The sequence below is a fragment of the Hipposideros armiger genome, unplaced genomic scaffold (assembly GCF_001890085.2).
Source record: "Hipposideros armiger isolate ML-2016 unplaced genomic scaffold, ASM189008v1 scaffold_370, whole genome shotgun sequence".
Lineage (NCBI taxonomy): Eukaryota > Metazoa > Chordata > Mammalia > Chiroptera > Hipposideridae > Hipposideros > Hipposideros armiger.
Window position 1 is genome coordinate 534,750 of NW_017731720.1, and position 8,626 is coordinate 543,375.

Below are 8,626 nucleotides of genomic sequence, written 5' to 3' on the forward strand. Positions count from 1 at the left end.
GTGTGTGGGGTGGTGTGTGTGTGTGTTTCGGTACCTGTATAACAAATGGGACACTCTTGTCGGGCCAGAGAATGACACCCTAGTCATACATATAAATAGCACTTTGGGAATTAGGGGATACTTGACTCACCCCCTAATTCCTGATTCCCTTTTCCCAAGTCCTTACTCAGCACTGATGGTGCAGTGGGCACAAGAACTGAGGAATATCTGTCCCTAAATCATCATTGGGGAAAGACTTGACCCATGTCTTACAAGATCCTTGGGAGTGGAAGAGTGGCCAGTGCAGACTGAGAGGCACAGGTGTTCCCTGCTCCGCACTGGCAGTCGCCCATCTCTGACAGGCTGCTGTACTGGGCACGCTCTGAGGCTCCCAGGTGGGCTTCAAGGACAGCCTGCACTCCAGCCAGCTCATTCTGATGAGGTCAGAGTGGGCTCAGGAACACAACCAAGGAGCCACAGAAGGCAGGAGTGAGTTATTAGAGGGCAAGAGTTGGCATTTGGGAAAAATGTCCCCAGCCTAGTGATAAAGACATGATTAATTCTCTCAGGACAGTTATGCTGTATTTAATTCTACTTTAAGGTCAGTGGGAACTTTGAATGGATATTTTTTACTAACACTTTCATATAATGTTTACTTAAAATTTAGCATGATGGAATATCTGCACCTGGTGATATACAATTTCTGTGGCCTCTGACTGCCTACAGTTTCTTTGAAATCTTAACAACAGCCATGGACAGCTGCGCAGACACAAGTTGAGACAGTCATCAGGATGGTGACCTCCTGCATCTCTGATTGTGCTGGGTTCTGCAACTTTAGGCTCTTGCAAGACTGTGAAAAGTATGAAACCTAGGGCAGACAGCCCAGCCTGGCCTCGTACAGAAAGGCCATTAGCCCAAAGTCCCAGTAAGAAAGATGAGGTCATAAAGGATAACTGTCGCATTGTTCTGTACACCTGAAACTAACAATAAAAAAAAAAAGATGAGGTCATATCATTACCTCCGTGCCTGCCCCTCCTTTCCATCCTGTAATGCCTCCCAGTATGTAAACATCATCCTAACGACCTTTTCTGCTTTTTAACTGGATCTTCAAACTCTCTGGGATTTGTTTTCTCTCCTTTATTCCAACACACACACACACATACACACACACACACACACACACACTCACACACATTCACCCCTCACCAACCACTTAGACTTTGTTATTTGTAATTCCTGCTTTTTGGAACACAAACTACATCTTTTAAGCTCTTCAAGCATGGTCCCTCTTCTATGCCTCAACATAAATAATTCTGAAATTAATTTTTCAAACTTTACTATCTCTGAAATAGGAATTAGTATTAAGCCTATGCTACTTTACAATTATGATGGGTAACTTTTAAAAAAATGTATTCATAGAACGTACAATAATGGTGTGTCTTGGCCCCAAGCATGTCATAGGTTAGATGACATATGGTAGTTCTCCAGAGAGGAAGCCTCTTTGCACCTTTCTTGAGTGGAGGTCTTTCACTTTTTTACAGGCCTCCCAGTGTGCCTTGCCCTTTGGCTGGTGAGTTTGGTTTCTTCTTTGAGGTCTACAGAACCCTGTGTAGACCTCTACCATCTATATGTTACATATAGATGTAACATCTATATGTTACATATATAATACAGTATATTATAAGGATTTACTTATAAATTTGTCTGCAACTCTAGGCTGGGTATTGGTTTACATGTATGGGTCATCTCCTATTGGTCTATTTATTTTCTTTTAAATAAAATAAAGGGAAATTGGGAGAAACAGAAATGTATCTCATGAAAGTCAGTTACTTGAGAAGAGAGATGCCACTAAGTGAAAAAGTATTCTTCCTAATAAATATCACCAACAGTTTCCATGACTGTCATAGCTCTTATGATACCAGAGTTGAGGAGAATTCTGTCTGTTATATTTGTGGTTCTGAATAAAGATAAAGTTAACTTGTATAATTATAATATCTTTGATATACATTATTATTTTAATTCCAGTGAAAATTTTATAAGAGTTTATTTTGCTTATTTATGCTGGTAAACCTGATGAATTTGCTCCTTTTTTTTTCTTTTTCTTTTTATTCTTATAGCTCTTATACAGTCTTGGGTTTGCTAAATTACTTGGAGTATATGTTAAGAGGAAGCTTTAGAAGGTGATGCTATAATCCTTTTGGGAGACCTATTAAAATTATTATGATATTACACCTTTAACTCTCAGGAGTTCTTTTTATTTCCTCTGATGCCTGCTGATGAGGGTGATTGAGACATGAAACTCATTTTTATGAGGATGTTTGTTTATGGAGTGTGAAACAGATTTTTAAATAGGTATTAACACAAACTATTATATTTATCAATAGAAATACTATCAATGGAAATTTCAGTACTAAACTAGATATGGAAAGAATCAGAAAAATATCAGTACTAAATAAAAATACTCCCCTACAAATCAATGAATATTGTATTTGGATTATGGCATATTTATTTAGAGTTTTGGCTTTGTTTATAACAAAAATGTTTTCTGACAAAAAGTAAAGAACACTACTTCTTTTTCAACTATGTGTTTAACTCTTGTTATATGAACGCATACGAGTATATGTACATGTAGAACATTGGTTGGTATATAAATAGCTGAAATGTCTATATACCAATATTGTGAAGTATAAAAATTTCTCCGTGACTGGCCAACTCCCATGTACCATTAAAAACCAAAGATTACATTGAAATGTCAATGGTTAATAGTTTATATTTCTAAAGTATAACGTGAACTTTAGTGTGTTTCTTCCTCTGCTTTGCAAAGGCGATGGCTTTTCCTGTGCTGAAGTGTCTGATGTCAACCAGACATGCTCTGGTTGCCATGATGTCACCCTCCTCATGCTCTGTGGGCCACATCTCTGGGTCCAATGATCTGGAAAGTGAGATTTTTGGTATCAATGAGGGCACAGTTCATAATCCCTTGGCAGACACTCTGTCTTAAGCAAAATGGAAACTTTGTGACAGCATCATATGCTCAGACAAATTTTCACAGAAGTTGGCAGGTCCTTCTGACTGTACCCCAGTTAAAAGTTGGATTGTGCAAGCTAAGAAAAAAAATTATTAACAGCAGAAGATGAAAGAGAGTGCTGTATTAATTTTCTTGGGGCTATGGCTGTTGCAATCCAAGATCCTTTAAAAATATAGAATTTGGAGGCTTACTACCTTTGAGTACAGAACATTTTTCTGAATTAGCATTATATTTTCAACATTTTGTATTTTAAAAAGTGTACTTGGGTACTCACAGTATTTCTTTATTAAATATTTTCTTGAAATTAAATCTATTTTTTATTTATGATTCTTCAAGGATTTATTTTTTTTCCAAAGAATAAAATATCAAATTATTTTCTGCCTAGCTCATAGGGATGAATAATAAGATATAGAGAGTTTTATGTGGTAGGTTGCAAATCTAGCTCAAGTCCACTCGACTTGTAATGATCAAAAGCTGTTACTGACTGATGGTTTTTTTCAGTGTCTTATAAGAAAAAGACTGGTGAAGTCAGACCAGCTCTTACTTTAATAGTATGTGACAAAGAATATTGAAATGTTAATCTGTATTAGTATGTAGGAAGGAAAAGCATTGTAATGCCTTTAGATTGTACTTCTTATATAGAGATGATCCATGCAAGTCCCAGCATAGGGCTGGTGTATAGGTAACTCTTAAGGTCGCCACCTTATGACTTGGTTTAGTGGAAATATGAATTAAGTCTGTAATTCAGTCATTATGGAACTTTCTATACAATCCCATTATTTTACCTGAAAAAAAAAAAAGGAAGTAAGTTAATTGCAGAAGTCCTGCAAATAATTAAGGAATTTCTTGGACTCATCAATATTTATTCTCAGAGGAAAATAAAGGCGCTTGCCTGACCACACCTACTTGCTTGCCTTCAGAAACTTGTATTTCTATTTTTATCCATTTGAATCACATTTATACTGCTTCCCTCATAGGTAGAGCCCTCATTATTTAAAGATTTCTGTTGATACTTATTTTTTTTATGTTGCAATCTACAGTCCTTTTGAAAGCACTTTTACCTGATTGCTGGTGTTCTTGATTGTGTCTTTTTCTTAATGGTTGCAGATAGCCAGGTTAGCCCTAAACTAACCCACTATAGACATTCAATACNTGACTCATGGCAGCCCAGCTCCAGGTCAAGCTATTGTTCAGCATCTTAGCTGTGGAGGGCAGTGTCACTGGCCCTCATATGTGGGATCTGAACCGGTGCCCTCTGGCGTCTCAAGCCAGTTCTTAACCATCGCACCACTCGGCCGGCCCAGCCAGCAAGTTTTGATAATTGCAAAGGGCCAGTGATGGCTATGTACTTCTAGTTTTCTCCTTTTCCTAATGGGAAACCCTATTTCTACTTCATCATTGGATACTGTGAAGGGGCAAATCATTTATTTGTATTTTCTTTTGTAAGTTGTCAGACCATTACTTATCATATTCAGGATTGATGCATCATATCACCCAGAAATCCTGGACTTTGAGCTGGATGGGACTTTGGTACTGGGCCAGAGTATGTTCTACATATGGGAGGAATGAATCTATAGGTGGCTGCAGAGGCAGAATGTGTCAGCTCCTTATCTGTTGCTTCTTCCATGGTGCCAGAACCTCATTTTTGGCTAAGCAAAACCCAACATTGACTGCATTTCCTAGTCTACCTTGCTGTTATATGGCTAAGTTTTCTTAAGCGTAAATGTTGTGATGAAACGTCCTGAAAAACAATGCATATATGCCCTTTGCCTCTTCTCCATCCCTTCCTCTGTCCTTTTGCTTGACATGTTGATAATCACTTCGACAATGAAAACTCCTTTTTTTTTCCTCACTGATTATCTTTTTAAAAATTGTTTTCTGAAGAATCTTATACTTGAAATAGCATCATGTAAAACTTCAATGATTAGCCTGTGGGCAACATTGTACAAACTAAATTTTTGTCAAACTCAGATATAGGCACACTTTAGGATTTTCTCCTGAATTCAGAATAGGAGAATTTTTTCTTCATGTTGTTCTTCTATTACCTTTCATTTTGATTGACACAAGAATCTTAGTTTTATGTATTTTGGAAATGATCATAAATTTTCATTCAGGCACACAACTAGTATTTTATCCCTGCCTTGTAAAACATGACTTTTATTCCCTGAGAAGGAAGCAAAATAAATGTAAAGGAAGAATTTATTTATAATATAAAATATCTCTTTTATTTTTTTCAATTAAGAAAGAATTCAATGTAAGTATCTCAACCCCAGTTTATATTCTTTGTTTTCCTCTGGTTTTCCTTTTGCCTTTAGCAATGAAAAGGATTAATCCTGTGTAGTAATTTAAATAGAATTACTTGCCAAAAATCTTTTGCCAATATCAGTGAAAGGGGATTAGCTTTAAAGCTGCCCTAATCAGAATATTTTTAAAGAGAAAACATATCAAGAAACACCTATTGACATTATAGGCACATCCATGATGTCCTTTGTAATATATGTTTTCTCTTAAAATTACTTATCAACAATTATCTAGAGTTTTTGACCAAAGATTTTGAATGACAAAATATACCACTGAAGTTACTAAGTTCCTCAACTTCTATGATAGTGTTCTATATCATTACATAGAATATATCCTCCTTGGGAAAAGTGAATACATGAAAATTATTTCTCAGTTCCTCTCATATTTCCATATTTCTTCATGGGGGTTGGGGAGAGAAGCTCTCTGCCTAATGGTCATGATGGTCTTCCTTTCATTCCAGTGCTGACAAAAGTAACCTGAATCCTCCTGCTCATATTTGGAAGTGTCACTGCGGGAATATCAACCTTATTTTCGGGAATCAAGTATATCCTACCCAAAGAGGAAACTGGTATAGATAGAAAGTAAAGCCATTGGAAGAAGGGATCAACACAGAGATATCTTCAGTGTATTTCTGGATTTATGCAGAATTTCCAAAAGAAAACTCAAAATATCAGGATATAAATGATAAAGGAACTATTGTTTCTTCTCTTATTCTTTGGGGATTATATCTTGACAGCATTGGTTTTGATTTAACATCTCTTGTCCCAAGCCACTACCTCTCATATCACAAGTGAACCAGGGCTGTCATTTTTTTATCATTTACACTGAAGCTGAAACCATTCTCATGAACCCATGCCTTTCAATGGAATCCAAAAAACAAATTATTAGGCTCTATGTACAAGCTGGGGTACAGGGGTAAGAAAGTAAAACTGTTTAGAAGAGGCCTGAAGATATATTTCCAAAGGCAAATGTAAAGTCTTGAGAGTTGAAGGAACAAAAATGAATGCAGAATTTAGAGTCTGGAAGGTCAGAAGGAGTCATCAAGTTCAACACTGCCAACAACAAGGCAAGCTCTTAGTCTGTGGCAGGTGCTGCATGCTTTTATCATGTTTTATATTATTTTCTGAATGTGCCTCACAAGGACTTTCGAGACTGTAGACAAATCCTCTTTCTGGCTGAGACTAGAGTAGAATATGCCATAATGCAGAGATCTTCTAGCAGCTGATAAAACCGAAGGGAGAAAGGAGAATATTTGGGGTGCAGGAATTTATTTGGGGGATTTCTATATTTTTGCAAATCACATATACTATCTAAGTGATTTACCTCCTTAACCCCAGAATCAATGCTTTTAGATTTTCCATTTCATTTTTTTTCCATTCATAGGCATACAGATATGAGGCAGAGTAGGAAAGAAAAATTGTTTCTATAGTATAAATTTGATATATATTTCTTAGATCCTAGATTTTCACCACTAACTGAACATTTCCTAAAATAATGATGGAAATGCCATTTTATCTTTTAGAGCACCTCATGTCATGCACTTACTTTGTGGCTTTTATCAGCAAGAAGCGGGGGGCTGTGCTTTTTGAAAACACTTTTTAGTAGGGGAAAGTAAGCTATCATTTATCCAAGGTCATTTTATTGATGACTGAGAAGCCAGTTAAGCTGATTTCAACTCCTTACTTTGCACTGTAAATAGAGTTTATGACTATGACCTTGGAATCCTGTTCTCTGGAGAGAGCTACACCGAGTCCTTGGTGCCCTGAGATGGGCCACTTAACTTTTCAGGGCCTTAAGTTCCCCATCAGTAAAATGGTGGTCATCATCGTACCTACTATTGGGATAATTGCGAGAATTGAATTAATACATGCAAAGTACTTAGAATCATTAATAATTAATAGTAACAAGGATCCTGTTTAGGGGTACTATCAGCCTCATTTTATGAATGAGAGGACTGATCTACAAAAAGATTTAAGTGACTTACTCAAGTGTTACCACCGTCAGGTGGTGGAATGCGGTTTGGAATCCATGCCTTTGGTCTTTTCATTCCAGTTTTTCAAATGTTCCAGTATATTAACATGCTCATTCATTTTTAATATCATCTAGAATTACTACTTTGGAATACCAGCTGATAATTTTTTTATATTACGCTTTTGTAGTTATTTATAAACTTTACCAAAAGCCAAACATTTTTTGAAAAAACAGACTCCTTCCTTACATTGGTAGTAGCTAAAATACAACAGTTACTTTGAGGGGAAGTATTTATATTAAAATAAAATACTGTGGCTTGTCGTAATGATCTTATTAATGTTTCAAGGTTAGCGAGTCAGATTTTAAAAATACAATTGAATTGTGAAGCATGAAGAAATAGAAATAATAGCATTATACTTACTGAAACTTCTGCTCTTACAGATAAAAAGAAAATTCTGAGATGACTTAGTTTCAAACATTGTGATCTCATTTGTGTCACCTGAGTAATAACAACCAAAAAATATACTGGGTGCTGAGTTTGCATATTTTTGAAACAAGTATAACCACACATAATATGGGTATCCCAATAAGTAGCTTTACAGTTAGGACTCTTCCTCTCAGTTGTGCTGATAAAGATGTAGAGGGAGAAAACCCTAAAACCAACTTGTCCTTACATATAATGGAGAAAGCAACCCAGTAGGTGGATGTTACCACAGTTGGGAGAATGAGACTATCGAGCAGAATCACTGGTCAGTTGGCATTTACTGAGCTCTCACTGTGCTTTGAATAAAAAAAAGTCACTAAAAACACGATCTTTTCCTTAAATCAATTCAGGGGCAGTATATAAAGGAAAATCTTAAGTTATTTTTCAAGCAGTTCATATTTTCCAGATGTTTTGAAACTGAAGTATTGATTTCACATTAAATCAAATGGCAAGAGGGAGTGAAGCTAATCGAGGGAAGTTAAGGAAGCTGAGTTTTGGGTCAGATTTAGAAAAAATAGAAGCACCTTCCACTTATGAACTCTGTGCTTGTTGATAGATGTAAGGTCTTGCTTGATAGATCGTCTAAAAGCGTGATTTGAGAAAGAAAGTAATTTTATAGATATTAGTGTTTCCGTATCTACTCTACATTTTATTTACTATAAGAAGCTATATTTTGTCTTTCTCTTTTGATTTTGAGCTACGTGAAGTCAGGGATTGTACGTGCATCAGCACAGTGCCATGTAGAAACTGGAAACTCCACCTGGATTTGTGGGGTTGGTTGTTGAGTCTTAATTATTAATAATTTAATTGTACCAGATATGGTACAAGATAAATTGTCTATGTGGGGTGCACACGTGTGCGTG